At 32.8% G+C, this 15,782-nt stretch overlaps 1 long non-coding RNA gene across 1 annotated transcript; it reads right to left on the minus strand.

The window, feature by feature from the left end:
* Positions 1–10,079: 10,079 nt before the first annotated feature.
* LOC127717509 (uncharacterized) lies at positions 10,080–11,773 on the minus strand. The gene is made up of 2 exons (XR_007989207.1): positions 11,122–11,773; positions 10,080–11,082 (listed from the first exon to the last, which is right to left on the minus strand). It is a non-coding gene; the product is annotated as an uncharacterized LOC127717509 (long non-coding RNA).
* Between the last annotated feature and the right edge of the window lie 4,009 nt (positions 11,774–15,782).

Here is a 15,782-nt window from a genome sequence, read left to right on the forward strand (position 1 = left end):
ACTTCGTACTTTAATTGGCCTTTTTATCGCACCTGGCCACCTGGTTTTTTTCATCAATTGTCAACACAATTCTAACCGTTGTACGTTTTTGCATATTTCCTTAAAAATTATAAAAGACAGATAGACACTTTAACTAGCAATAGTCTGTTAACATCAGTGGCCTTGAGCTGTTTTCTGCTCTGTGGTCGGGTTGTTGTCTCTTTGAAGCATTCCCCGTTTCTATTCTATATCTAAATACTACAGATTGAGATAAATTATTTACCTGTGAATTGCTTAATTCATGTTTGTAGTGTAATAGAACCACAGATTTCAAATGTTTATACATCTTTGCTAGTTTTATTCTCTTGTTTGTTTTTTGTCTCTGATATTTATACCGCATCTCTCCTTTCTCATGATAAATCATTATAAAACATTCAATAATCAACAAACTTTCATTATTTATTGTTTATAATATAAATCAACAATATCACTATTGCTTGAATCACAATTTTGCACAACTTTAAAATGGCCTAGCTGTTCTCAAGTATATTTTATACAATTTATTTTTCAAAAGAAGAACTTTCTTTTTTACCAGATATTAAATTTGTTAGCTCTTGATGAATTTTTCAGTCTAGATAGAAACATAAATTTCATGAGCAATCCAACTATTTTTTTAAGTTAAAACAAGAACAGCAACATGGTATTTTTAAATTGATGTTGATCAACATAATCATACCTGCTTTGTACACCACCAACATGAATTTTACCAAATGATAGTTCAAGTATGATAATGTTCTTTCTTTACTAAGATTTTGAAAATCATAAAACAAAAAGCATCCGGTTTTTTTCCTTGAAGTTAAAAATCAATTCTTTGTTGTCAACATGATTTTCCTCTATGTACTTATCAGACAGAAAAACATCACAAGTTGATTTTATGTAGAGTTTGAACACAGATGTTTTCAATGTCAGAAAACATATAAATTGAATATATATAAATATGAATACATTATATAGTAGGGATGGCAATTTTTACAAAATAAACACAGAATGGAAACTTTTGTTTGTGTTTTTAATAAATGAATGTGAAAAACTATCAAAATAGGTCAATTTGGGTACCCTCATATTACGACAACACCCGTATTTGTTGTCATCCTTATTGTAGATATATATAGTTGCCATCCTTACTATAGATATATATAGTTGCCATCCTTATTATAGATATATATAGTTGCCATCCTTATTATAGATATATATATATATAATTCGTCTCAAATTTAGCCCAACAATGTTAGATCATCAAATTTGCATTAGCAAACTTTTGTTCTTCCCTCAGCGGGATATATATACAACTCAATTAACATGATAAATATTGCAAAAAACAAAAATGCACATTTGATACAAATACATGTTTTTAAAAGAAATTTATTTCATATTGTTAGAAGTTACTGTGATATTAAAAATAAACAAAATGTCTAATCTTAAAGGTAAATTGTTGGTTCCTCAAGTTAACTTCCACTACGTCTTTACACTAAATCCATTGGATGTTGGATGTGTACTGATTAATAATTTAGTCTTAGATGCATGATTATTTTTATTAGTTGTTAGTGGCTTTGAACTAGCTGTCAGTAACTGTGAGTACTCTCAGATCTGTACTTAGTGTCTTTTTGTTGTTTGGATGTACAAGTACCCAGCCGCGTCCACTTGTATTTGTATTTTTATCCATCTGATGAGTTAAGCCTCTTTCAACTGATTATTATAGTTCGTTCTTATGTTGTACTGTTACACCACTGTCCCAGGTTAGGGGGAGGGTTGGGATCCCGCTAACATGTTTAAACCCGCCACATTCTGTATGCATGTGCCTGTCCCAAGTCAGGAGCCTGTAATTCAGCGGTTGTCGTTTGTTTATGTGTTACATATTTGTTTTTCGTTCATTTTTTGTACATAAATTAGGCCGTTAGTTTTCTTGTTTGAATTGTTTTACATTGTCAATTCGGGGCCTTTTATAGCTGACTGTGCGGTATGGGCTTTGCTCATTGTTGAAGGCCGTACGGTGACCTAGTTGTTACTTTCTGTGTCATTTGGTCTCTTGTGGAGAGTTGTCTCATTGGCAATCATACCACATCTTCCTTTTTATATATTCCACACTTTAATTATCAATTAAGTGCTTTATTACAATAAAAATCTTACAAAATAATAAAAACTTGAAATTATTATAAAAAAAAGTTTTGTTTCAACTAGAATTTTGTAAAATCTCTATTATATATGTATGCCTCAAATCTATGTCCTTTCCGCAAATCTATGTCCTTTCCGCAAATCTATGTCCTTTTTAATATTGCCTCATAGACGTTCTAAATTTATGTCCTTTATTGTCTCAAATCTATGTATTTTATTGTCTCAAATCTATGTCCTGTATTATCTCAAATCTATGTCATTTATTAACTCAAATCTATGGCCACCTTTGTCTCAAATCTATGTATAACCACGGGATCAAGAAAAGCAAACAATTTGAAAATGTTGTAGTTTTACAATGAAATGTAAATCATATGATAATTACACACGCATGTAAAGTTTTTAAGCACACAAATGGAGAACACATCCCAACTTAACATTGAATTATGGGAAATGACTTAATAAAACAAAAATCCTATAAGGCCGTACATATAAGACGGGCATAGATTTGCGCATGGCGAAACAAACTGGAAAAAGAATCAAGAAAAGGACACAGATTTGAGGCCGTATCTTTTTTAATGGACATAGATTTGCGAATCACGTCACGATTGATAACAAATTTGAAAATAGGACACAGATTTGAGGCTGTATCTTTTTAACGGACATATTAGATTAGCGATTGACGTCACGATGGGGCACAGATTTGATAAACGGACACAGATTTGAGGAAATAATTATCGTTACTTCCCTTTACTACAGTAAAATAGACGTACATGCAGACTTCTTATACGTTCAGGTATTTCACATCCAATTTTTTTATGGAAATATTCTTTATAAAGCACAAAAATGTCAGTATTCACCTCTGAAACTAACAAAACCTTTAAATAGACTTATTAAGAAGGGATATAGTTACGATACTGTTGTCAGGTCATTAAAGATTGCATATTTTGGCGTTAATATTGATTCACTTATAGGGTCTTTGCATCGGCACTAAACACATTTATTTAAAAACCAGTTGTTGGCATGACACGGGTTATGTTCTTCTCATATATGTTATGATGGTATGATACTAAACCCCTAACGGGAAGGATTGTGCCTGATATTCATATGATGAAGACATAATCTTTCAATCAGTTTAATTGAAGTCTGGAGCTGGCATGTCAGTTAACTGCTAGTAGTCTGTTGTTATTTATGTATTATTGTCATTTTGTTTATTTTCTTTGGTTACATCTGACATCAGACTCGGACTTCTCTTGAACTGAATTTTAATGTGCGTATTGTTATGCGTTTACTTTTCTACATTGGCTAGAGGTATAGGGAGAGGGTTGAGATCTCATAAACATGTTTAACCCCGCCGCATTTTTGCGCCTGTCCCAAGTCAGGAGCCTCTAGCCTTTGTTAGTCTTGTATTATTTTTAATTTTAGTTTCTTGTGTACAATTTGGAGTTTAGTATGGCGTTCATTATCACTGAACTAGTATATATATTTGTTTAGGGGCCAGCTGAAGGACGCCTCCGGGTGCGGGAATTTCTCGCTGCATTGAAGATCTGTTGGTGGCCTTCTGCTGTTGTCTGTTCTGTGATCGGGTTGTTGTCTCTTTGACACATTCCCCATTTCCATTCTCAATTTTATGTTCCAAATTTATGTCCTTTATTGTCTCAAATCTATGTCTTTTATTGTTTCAAATATATGCCCTGAATTGTCTCAAATCTATGTCCTGTATTAACTCAAATCTATGGCCATTTTTGTCTGTGTATGTGTTTATAGCTTACGATACAGAATAAGTTTAATTCATTGTTGCAGGCCGTACATGTATCTTTAGTTGCTTGTATACAGATGTCGTTTTGTCTCAGGTTGTTTATTAACTTATATTTAGTATTTGTTATCAATACGTAATGAGTAAAGGAGAGTAACGATAATTACTTCAGAGCAATTAAACATGGGATCAAGAAAAGCAAACAATTTGAAAATGTTGTAGATTTACAATAAAATGTAAATAATTACAATAATTACACACGTATGTAAATTTTTAAGCACACACATGGAGAACCGACACCCCAACTTAACATTGAATTATGGGAAATTAATATTACTTATTAAACAAAAATTCTATAAGGCCGTACATATTAGACGGGCATAAATTTGCGCATGGCGAAACAAACTTGAAAAAGATTTAAGAAAAGACACAGATTTGAGGCCGTATCTTTTTTAACGGACATATATTTGCGAATGACGTCACTATTGAAAACAAATTTGAAAATAGGACACAGATTTGAGGCAGTATCTTTTTTAACGGACATAGATTAGCAATTGACGTCACGGTGGGGCACAGATTTGAGAAGCGGACACAGATTTGAGGCTGTACACAGATCTGAGGTTTACATATATATGACAGTTGTTATCCATTCGTTTGAGGGACTTTCCGTTTTGAATTTTCCTCAGAGTTCGTTATTTTTGTTATTTTACTTTTTACCCATGTTAGTTATAAATTATGTCAATTTTTAAATTTTATACATACTTTTAAAAAGAAATGAACTAGGTTAATAATTGTGTTCTTGGGCCAAGAAATTGGTTAAATAAATCAATGAGAATTTCACTTTAGACAACAAAAAGCAGGAAAATCAATAAGAACAGGGTATTTAGACAATAATATTACTTAGCAAATCAATATAACTAGTACCCATTCGTTTCCTGTTTTCATGTATTAAAAAATATTAATTACAAATATTCTTTAAGTTTTAAACCTGACTTTAGTGTATATATAAAATAATTGTTTTTGTTTGGTTTTAGGCAATCTTATTTTATCAACAAATGCAATACATTATCAAAATTTCCAAATTAATCGAAACTTGTTGAAGATTGATTAGCATTTTATTGAGCAATAGATGACTTAGGGCTTACACGAGAGAGAACGGAAGTTCGTAACTGCCAAAGGTCATTCTTTAGAGAATGAATGATCTGGATTGTAGTATAGGGAGGGAGCTGGCCCAACAGCTTGGGAGGGCGTGTAATCCCTAAGTCATCTATTGCTCAATAAAATTCTAATCAATCTTCAACAAGTTTCGATTAATTTGGAAATTTTATTGAACAATAGATGACTTAGAGGCTTCCACGAGACTTTAGAGTTCTACATTTTAGATCATTCATACCAGGATATATGTGTAGGCAAATTCTTGATAATAATAAAATTTTTAGTAATGTACTATTCTATTATTCTAACTATATATATATAATATTTACATTTATAACAGAATCATAATACATGTTATTATTTGTTTTCCAATAAGCTATCACTTAATGTTTGTGTTTGAATAGGTTTAAAATAAAATTTGTAAAAAGTTTGTGCTGAGCTCTAACCAGCTGTTTTAAGTATATTGTTTAATGGAATCCCATGTGCTGCAGCACTGGACGATGAAGCTGATCGACAGCTATGTGTCCCATACACTTTTATATCAATTCCTGCATTTCCTAATAATTGTTTTATCCAACGTGATATTGTACTTTTTGTTACAGTTTTAAAAGGTTTAACACATGAAATAAAAGGGACTTTTCCTGTCCCCTGAGTTTTGAAGTTCTTTTCAAATATTCTTCCATGGCTACAATAACACATAGTTTATAATCATCATGTCTATTAAATTCCAATGGTCCCATGTGCTTTCCTGGTTTGGACTGTTTAACTAAATCTACTATGTACACTTTCATGTTGTCATTAGAAATAGTAATATTATTAACATTAAGTTTTATCAAATGAACAGTTTGACAGCGTTGCGCACTAAGCAGCATAAGCATAAATGCTAGCTTTTGTGATAGTTGTAATAGTGTTAACTTCTCATTTGCTGGTAATGTTTTCAAATAATCTAAAACTATATTTACATCCCATGTTTCTGTATATTTGGGAAGAGAAGGTCTAGCATTGAAAATACCCCTCATATATCGAGTTACTAGTTTATGTTTTCCAATGTCTATCCCACTTGTCACAGAACAAATTGAAGATATTGCTGATTTAGCAGTGTTGATTGCACTGTAACTTAATCCACTGTCATAAAGTGATGATAAGAAGGACAACACAGTGTTTATAGATGGATCAAGTGGATCAGTTTGTTTTTTATTTGAAAAACACATCCATCTTTTGAAACAAGTCCCATATTGTTTTCCTGTGGATTGTCTCCAAGATTGTAAAATGATGTCAGCAGTGATTGTTGAAAGTCCTTTATTTTCCAAGTTTTCCCGGATAAGATAAAAGCTCCCAGTTGGAGGTTTGAAACTGGATGAATTCGTTTCAGATCCTGAGGTAGAAAGAGACTGTTTTTCGGCAGGATGTAGGATTGTTGGCTGATCTGATGTAATAATTGTGGAAACCATATTTGTGTTGGCCAAAGTGGTGCTATCAATACTGCTTTGTCTAACTTGTCCTTGATGGTTTTCTGGATCACCTGTCCGATGACACTGAAAGGAGGAAAGATATAATAAAAATTATAACTAGTCCACTTTATAGTAAAAGCATCAATTGCTATTGCATGTGAGTCTGGCTTATATGAAATATATTGAATTTTCCTATTGTTGAGCCTACTAGCGAATAAATCTATATCCATTGTCCCTACAGTACTCTGTAATTTTTCAAATAATTCTGTTTTTAATGTCCATTCCATGTCGTCATTCAATTTCCTTGATAGTTTATCAGCTTCTATATTCAGCTTACCAGCTATATGTGCCACACTAATCCATAGTTTACGTTCTAAACACCAAAACCATATTTCTTTTGCTAGAATATGTAAATTTGTAATTTTTCCTCCAAAATTTTCAATATAAGAAATAGCTACTGTATTATCTAAGTTCATTCGAATATGCTTTTGTGAAATATTTCCAGCCAATGATTGTAAAGTTAAGAAAGCTGCCTTTAGTTCTAAAACATTAATGTGCATTTCTCTCTCTTCTGCTGACCAAAACCTTTCTGTTTTCTTTCCAGTAGTTTTATTAATTCCACCCCAACCAGTTTTACTTGAATCACTGAACAGTATAATATCAGGATCATTTTGCATTATTGGTTTGTAACTAGAAGGAAGATGTTTTATCCACCACTTGAATATTGTTTTCACATGAGTTGGTAAACAAATAATCCTATCATAATTACCAAAAACATTTTTAACACTTTCTCTTTATATATTTCTAAATCTTTGTAATACAATTGAGCATATTGTACACCTGGTTCACTGGCAACCATTTTTCCTATAATTTTAGCAAAATTTCGAATAGTTATTTCCTTAGAATGCAATGCGTCAAAACATAGATCCTGTAAATTTAAAATTCTTTCTTGTGTCAATCTAACTGTCATATTTCCAGAATTAATTGTAAATTCTAAAAATGTTATTTCTTTTGTTGGTGTAAACACAGATTTCTTTGGGTGTACTGTAAAACCTAAACTGTCAACTAATTCCACAGTATGTTTTACATTGCTCTGACAGTCTTCATAAGTGCGTGCTATAAGTAAGCTATCGTCTATGTAAGGGACATTTATATGACCCATTTTTCGAAAAAAAAAATATACTGGTTTTAGTAATTTTGTAAAAATTCTTGGACTTGTTGATAATCCCTGTGGTAATACACAAAACGATTTCATTCCACATAAATTTTAAATATTTGCAGTCTTGTTCATGAACTGGTACACTAAAATAACTGTCTTTTAAATCAATCGATGCAAAGTAATCATTTTGTTGTATGTTTGTTAAAGCTCGAACCAATGTTTCCATTTTAAAATGAATTTTTGACACACTTTCATTGAAGTTTTTCAAATTCAATATCATTCGAATTGTATTGTCTTTCTTAGGGCTAATAAATATATTAGAAAAATATTCCTCTTTTTCTCTTTTCAATACTAGCCTAATAATACCCTTTTTCAAGAATTTATTAACTTCCATTGTGATCAACTTGTTTTCTTGTTCATTAAATACAATTGGAGATGGTCTAAAATTTTGTTTTGGGATTTCATCTAGTTCAATCTTGTATCCCTTCACTGCATTTAATATAAACGCATCACTTGTTAACTTTTCCCAATTTTTTATAAAAGATTTTAATTTCCCTCCTGTAAAATTGTCTACTGTGTTTATCACTGTTATATTATCACTTACACTTAACATTTGTCTTTGTTGTGAAATCCGGCCTTCATCTTCTTGTTCTTGTTGCCCTTCTTTACATGTATTTGTCCAGAAGTTTTTGCATGCTTTGGTTGGAAATTGGGTGGTGGTTTTTGCCATGGAGGTCCTGGACGTTTCTCCACTCTGCGTCCCTCTAAAAAAGAGTCATTAAAGCTAAGTTTATTTATCCTCCTGTCTTCTTTTTCAAGGTCCTCCAATTTTGTATCTAAATTGTCCCCAAAAAGGTACTCTGTAACTGGTGTGTCCACATCTGTTACCCTCCTATATGTAAGGGGAACTCCTGGCGTTATTAGCTGTTTGTGTTTTCTATTTGAGGTATATATGCCATGAGTTAACATTTTAAACATGTCTTTAGTTGTGTTTTTTTTACCTCATTCATGTCCCCTCCAGATTTCATTACATTCAGGGACTTGACTACCATTAGTAAAGTAGTTGTCATGCATTTTTGCACATTTTGTAGTGCCAAATCTGGATCCCTTTGCTTCCTACTTTTGAACCCTCTCCAAATCTCTTTGTTTACTTTGGGAACCTGTAGTCGTTTACAGTCTTCTGGAACCAAATATAGTTCTTCTAATTTTGTTAGTGTCTCTGTTTTCATTGGCTTATTTATAGCCTGGTCCACTAATTTTGCCATCTGATTATCAATACTGTCCCCAAATTTCTTTGGTTCTTCATACATTTTTTCTAGTTCGTCTAGAAATGCCTTATTCTCCGCATCGTCATTAGCGTCAACAATATCATCAATATTTAACTCATCATCGTCATCGTCGGATATATCTTCCAGGCCATTATCCGACAGATCACTTTCATTGTTATTGTTTAAAAGGTTAACCTCATTGTCATCTTTATCCTTTTGTGTATTAGTGTTTGATTTCGTCTTATGAACATTTTTCTGCATAACCGCGTCCTGCACAGTAAGCATATTTGCAGCCAAATTGGCAATGATCTCTGTATGAGATTCTATCTGCCGTTTGTTGACATCGGCCATGTTCGATATTTTATCCCACAATGCTTGCATTGTAATGTCATTTCCGGTTGACCTTTCCCCAATATCATTAATAGCACTTGGTCCTGTTTCATCAAAATCTTGTTGCACAGGCCTTTGTGGTGTTTCACTGGCTTTCCTAGTTTTTACTCGATAAATCTCACGAGTTCTTCTTTTGATTGCATCTATCATTTCCTCATCTCGAGGAGAATTGTCCATCTCGGACGTGTGGAATCGTTCGGCCGTCGCCATTATAGCGTAACTGTTTTCATAAATAAATCCAATAAATTCTTCCGTTTAGAAATACATCCACACGTAAAATTCACTTTGAAAGAAACACTGTTAGTGCCTGCACTAAATATACTATTTTCCTACACATCCGAAACTCTTAATTAGTTAATTATTGTAAAAAACTTTGGAGATTTGCTTTTAAGAATTGACCAATGGCGTCACGTGACCGTAATGACCTTTGGCAGTTACGAACTTCCGTTCTCTCTCGTGGAAGCCTCTAAGTCATCTATTGTTCAATAAAATTATATTTCACACCATTTAATAAACTGTTTACACAGATATATTTAACTTGTTTTTTAATGTGAATGTTGAAATTAAATTGGTAAGACTTCTACATGTGAATAATGCAAAACTTTAAAAGTCAATATACCATGACTTAGGGGTGTCAGACCAAATCATCTCTGTAGAAATGGGATATTCTAATACTAATACAACTGCATAACAAATATCATTGACTTATCATAAATGGCTTCTCTTTAACTGACATGTGTAACACAACAAGATAGTTAGTTAACAGTTTATTTACGCCAAATGAGCCGATGTGTCCCATACAGAAAATACATAAGTATATATACAGAATATAACAGTTTGTCAAAGTTTCTATTAATTTGACAATAATAGTTTTAATTCTAAAGGTACACGGGTGAATATCTATTAAGTTGACTCTAATTGACATGTTTTGACCAAGCTGGAAATTGATAGTTGTAGAATACACGTATGTCCAGTCTTTTAACTAATTGTTATTACAACATGTCACCATCTGGTCTGCATGTAAACATGTTTTTAAAGTTATATGCAACGTAGTGGTCAATTAAAACAACCTTTCCCAAGGTCATGATTTTCTTAATAGATATTCCCCTGTATTTATTTTATTCAATTTAATAAACATTTTGAGAATATATAATCATAAATATAAATATAAATATATATATATATATATATAAATATATATATATATATTTTAAGCCCATCATATTGTCACATTCCTCCCTTTCTTAAGAAATATAATTTTATATTTTAGTTAAAATCGGTGACAATATGAATGCTTACAAATTCCACAAAAAAAAAAACAATCTTCATAAACAAAATCATTTCAAAAGTTCAACAACATCTAAATGTCCAGCAATGTATAGTTCATACAATTCTTGTGTGAATAACTAAGTTGTTATATTTCTATCATAACACTCCTCGTAACATCAAATATCGGAACTTCTTAATTCTAGAAAAAGGCGCAACCATCAACTGCGGACTGTCTTCATAACCCCGACTCCGGTGAACTTCTCCTCCGATCGTCGTTGTCAACTCCAACAATCCGTTTGTTTATCTGCAACGCCAATTCCCGTCATTCAGAAGTACTGCAACTACTCCGACTATCGTTGATAACTCCGACCTCCATGTGATCCACCATCAGTCGTTGATAACTCCGACTTCCATATGATCCACCATTAGTCGTTGATATACTCCGACCTCCATGTGATCCACCATCAGTCGTTGATATACTCCGACCTCCATGTAATCCACCATCAGTCGTTGATATACTCCGACCTCCATGTGATCCACCATCAGTCGTTGATATACTCCGACCTCCATGTGATCCACCATCAGTCGTTGATATACTCCGACCTCCATGTGATCCACCATCAGTCGTTGATATACTCCGACCTCCACGTGATCCACCATTATTCGTTGATGTTACTCCTAACTGACCTAGCTTACCTACCCTGTTGATTCAGGGTCCCTGACTAGGTTGCTCAGTTATCACCGGCTGAAACAATTCAGGCAAATCTACCTGTGATGTTGTAGAACGATTCCCTCTACCAATATAAAGTTATGTGATCGTATAGTTTTATTTACATCTAAACGTCTGCGTTGTGTCCAAAAATCAAAGCCAATATCCAGTGTTCTTTTCCAATCATCATTCTTGTGGTCAGTTAACTTGATTGCTACTACTCATTGTTTGACAAGTTGAGTACTGGATAATGGTTCTTAGTGGCTGGTTCTAATAGTGGTGCAGAAGCTATTTTAACATCTCTGGAGGCAGTACCATCGCCCTCAACATTAGTTGACACCACTTGATCGACACCAAGGTATCTTGTGACTATTTGAACCTCTTTATTATTATTCATTCTCTTGGCTTAACACCTATTCTTAATATTTTGACGATATTTACAAAATAAATATAACATAATCCCTATAGTAAAAGCAACGAAAAAATAAATTAATGCATATGCCCAATTTGGCAGCCCAAAATCTTCCTCAATAGAATCTAACTGGTTCAATGGATAAATTAAATTGTCCATCGGTATGTTATCTATATTTTTTAGTTCTTTTGGTAACTTTGTCAAGTTAAATTTTGGAAAAGTTTTATGAAATGGCTTCCATATTCCTAAGTTAGTAAAGTTATATGACTTGATTAATTCTGCAAATTGGTCTTGAACTTGAAACTTACTTTTCGAATGAAGAAATGGCAAAAGCGCCATATAATCATTATTAGCAGTACATGATTCATTTAATTTTAATATATCTATAGGTGGAAAAATCTCTGTACTAGAAGTTATTTTCTGATCCGCGTATCTACAAGCTATTGCAAATTTCAAAGGTATTCTTGTAGTAATTAACCATGAACCGGATGAGATATACTTTGCCCTAGGCAGGACGGCAAAAGGTTTAACTAGGGTCTGACAATCAACCAATACTTTCCTTCCTTTTTTCATAAACAGAGGTGTGATGCATAGATTACTCAGATTAATTGGATATGTTGGACTACTTACAACACAATACGGTACTAAAGGATGCGTGCATTGTATTATTTCATTTTGATCAAATAAAATATATTTTGACCTCTCAGCATTAACTGCAATATATTCTGATTCTAGATTGAACTTAGCAAACAGGTTAACATTTGTTTTATTCGATTGCATGGGTACTGGTAAATTGAAGACTTTATACACTTCAAATTAATTATTGTAGTCTAAAAGTGGGACAGAAATGACAACAAAAATCTTCCTCTCATAGATTAAAGTAGTGCAAGTTAAAAATTGATAAAATGCCCAAAGATCTTTAGTTGGATCTTTTGGAAGTTTAAGGTATGCCGGTAATTGAGACTGTATTTCTAAAAGAAGATACCTAAACGATGTTTGATTGATGGTGCTAGGCGACAGATGACCCAATGATAACATGTTCAACTGAGAATTTAGGTGAACAAAATAAAATGTCGCCCTCTGAACCATTAACTTCATTTCACTCGTAATTACATCCAATTTTGCGTATATGTCGACAAAGGTTTCTAAATCCGCAATCTCTTTTTTTAATCCTGTTGCCAGATGACGTATAATGTTTTTTGTTCGATTGGGTTTCAGATTGGTGTTATCACCTTGAAGGTCCCAGTCATTGTTATGTCCAAAATTAATTATAGTTGTTAATTCATCTTTTACAGCCAGTTTATCTACAATTCTTTCCATCCGGAAATCTGTTGGTCCCCACCTCTTGTGGATGACCATGTATCGTAACATGATAGCAATCACCTTCAATAGTTGCATAATCATCTAAAATAGATCAATCAAAATATAATTAAATTCTAAAAAGTTGTCTGGTAATAATTTTTTGTAATTCATTTTTGCTGCATTCTTCAAACATGGTACTGAGAAGATGTTCGAACATTGCCAGTTCAAAAAGATATTGATCTCCTGACTCTATTGTGTTAAGTTCAATGACCTCCACCCATTCATTAATCAAGCGTGGTGATGAGTTAATTTCTCCACCCACAGATGGATTACAAGTGTCCATACACTGCCGAAAAATCCTTGTGAGAACAGTAATTTCTGCCTTTATACATACTTTCAAATATAAGGTATTATAAACCTTCTTAGTTTAAACATATTTTATTTGCTAAATATCAGCAAAATGGATGAGACACAAGTAAATCATACTTATGAAGTCTTCTCCATATTACAATACAAGTATATATACAATAATAACATTATGAGCATGCATGTAAAGCTAACAAATTCATAAATATTATACGAACTATAAATAAAAAGAAAAAAGAACAAGAAGAATGGAAAAGGAGGAAAAGAAAAAGAAGCAAATTATATTTTCTGTGATGTTGACTTAGGTTTGATGGTGATGATCATCCGTGCCGGTAGCAATAATATTTTATGAAGGTACTAGAAATCTGTTAGACCTTTTAATAAAATCTTGAACATGTTTGAAAATTAGGAGATTTTGTTCATTCGAAAGTTCAAGATCTCCGCAAGTTAATAGTTTAGTATCAATAATAAAGTTTTCAGTAAGCCAATTAAGATTGTTAAGTAAAATTTCTCTACATGTAGTGTATTTTGGGCAAACTAAAAGAAAATGATGAACATCCTCAATATCAGACCCACACTGACACGAAGGATCCAGTATAATGTTAGCTTTGAAAAGGTCAGAGTTCAAAAATGAAGCGGAACATCGCAATTGAGTTAAAATAATATTCAGTTTCCTCGGACCGTACATATAATACGGCGCAACTCTACTCTGAACACTTTTATTTTTCAATTCTCTCTTAAATTTAGATATAGAGTCGGTGTTTCGAATTTTTAAGTCAAGCTTATTCCATTCTCGTATTGTGGATGGAATAAAAGATTCAGTGGTAAGGGAAAGTCTACAAAATGGAACAATGATATTTTGACCGTTTCGCAACGGATAGTTGGTTGTACTTTGTATACATGGGGGGACAAGATTACACAGGTACTGAGGTGCATGTTTTTTATTTATATTATAAAACATCTGTAATTTTCTTCTTCTTCGTCTTTCATATAAAGATTCCCAGCCAACCTCAGAGTACAGAGTATCAGTTTTAGTGAAGATTGGTAGACCTGTTACAATTCTTGCGGCTTCCAATTGCAAATTTTCTAATTTATTTGAATAACATATCCCACAATTATCCCACACTTCCGTGGCATATTCAAAAATGGGTCTAATAAAAACTAGATAAAGTTTTTCTAAATTATTACGAGACAGTCGATATTTAAGTTTACGCAGAACATTAAGGTGTTTCTTTACACTTGTAATTATACTTTCAATATGATTGTTCCATTTTGCGTCACAACTAAAGGTAACTCCCAGGTGCTTATGCGATGTATTTATAGGGATAGTTTTATCATTTAGGGAAAAGTTGAGATCTGGTATCTCAATATTTGAAAATATCATAATTTCTGTTTTATCAGGATTAAATGACATAAGCCATTTAGTTGACCAAACATCCAGCTCTTTCAGGTCGCGGTCGATCACAGATTTAATCTGTTCACCATCGCTACCGGAATAACTGAATGAAGTGTCGTCTGCAAATAGCCTACACAGCGATGTAAGCTTATCAGCAATATCATTAATATATAAAACAAAGAGAAGAGGGCCCAAAACAGATCACTTAGGTACACCTGCTAACACATTACAAAAGAAGGAGGACGAATTATTCAGTACTACTCTTTGTTTCCTGTCATGCAGATAATCTTCAAACCACTGTAATAAGGTTCCATCAATACCATAGGCTTTTAGTTTGTGAATAAGACCTCTATGCCAAACTTTGTCAAACGCTTTAGAGAAATCACAGAATACAAAACAGTTTATTTCTTTTTTTTCCAAAGAGTTTAAGATGCAGTTGTATATTTCTAAAAGTTGATGGACGGTTGAATTTTGGGGAAGAAATCCGGATTGATATTCATAAATTAATTTGTTAGCGTGTAGATGATTATACAAGTGCTTAAAAACAACTCTTTCCATTACTTTTCCAACACAACTAATAAGAGAAATTGGTCTGTAATTTGAAGGCAAGGATGAATCCCCCTTTTTGAAAATAGGTATTAAATTAGCTATCTTCCAACTGGTTGGATATTTGCCTTCTCTTAAAGATTTATTGAATATAATGTTTAGCGGAACTGCAACCTTTTCCGGACATAACTTAAGCATTTTATGGCTGATCACATCTGGGCCTGATGCCTTGTTTGGATCTAATATCTGGATAATATCTATGATTTCTTGTGTATTTATTTTGATTTCCGAAAATTTACTATCAGTTTTTGTTTTAAATTCGGGTAAATTTACATGTTCGTCATCAAGTTTTGAAATCATACTAAAATATTTGTTTAATAAGCTGCATTTATCCTCATCTTCATATACGACATCGTTTAGTCCATTATCATTTATAATATTTTGGAGAGGGGGTA

This window comes from Mytilus californianus, unplaced genomic scaffold (genome assembly GCF_021869535.1).
Source record: "Mytilus californianus isolate M0D057914Y unplaced genomic scaffold, xbMytCali1.0.p SCAF_10, whole genome shotgun sequence".
Lineage (NCBI taxonomy): Eukaryota > Metazoa > Mollusca > Bivalvia > Mytilida > Mytilidae > Mytilus > Mytilus californianus.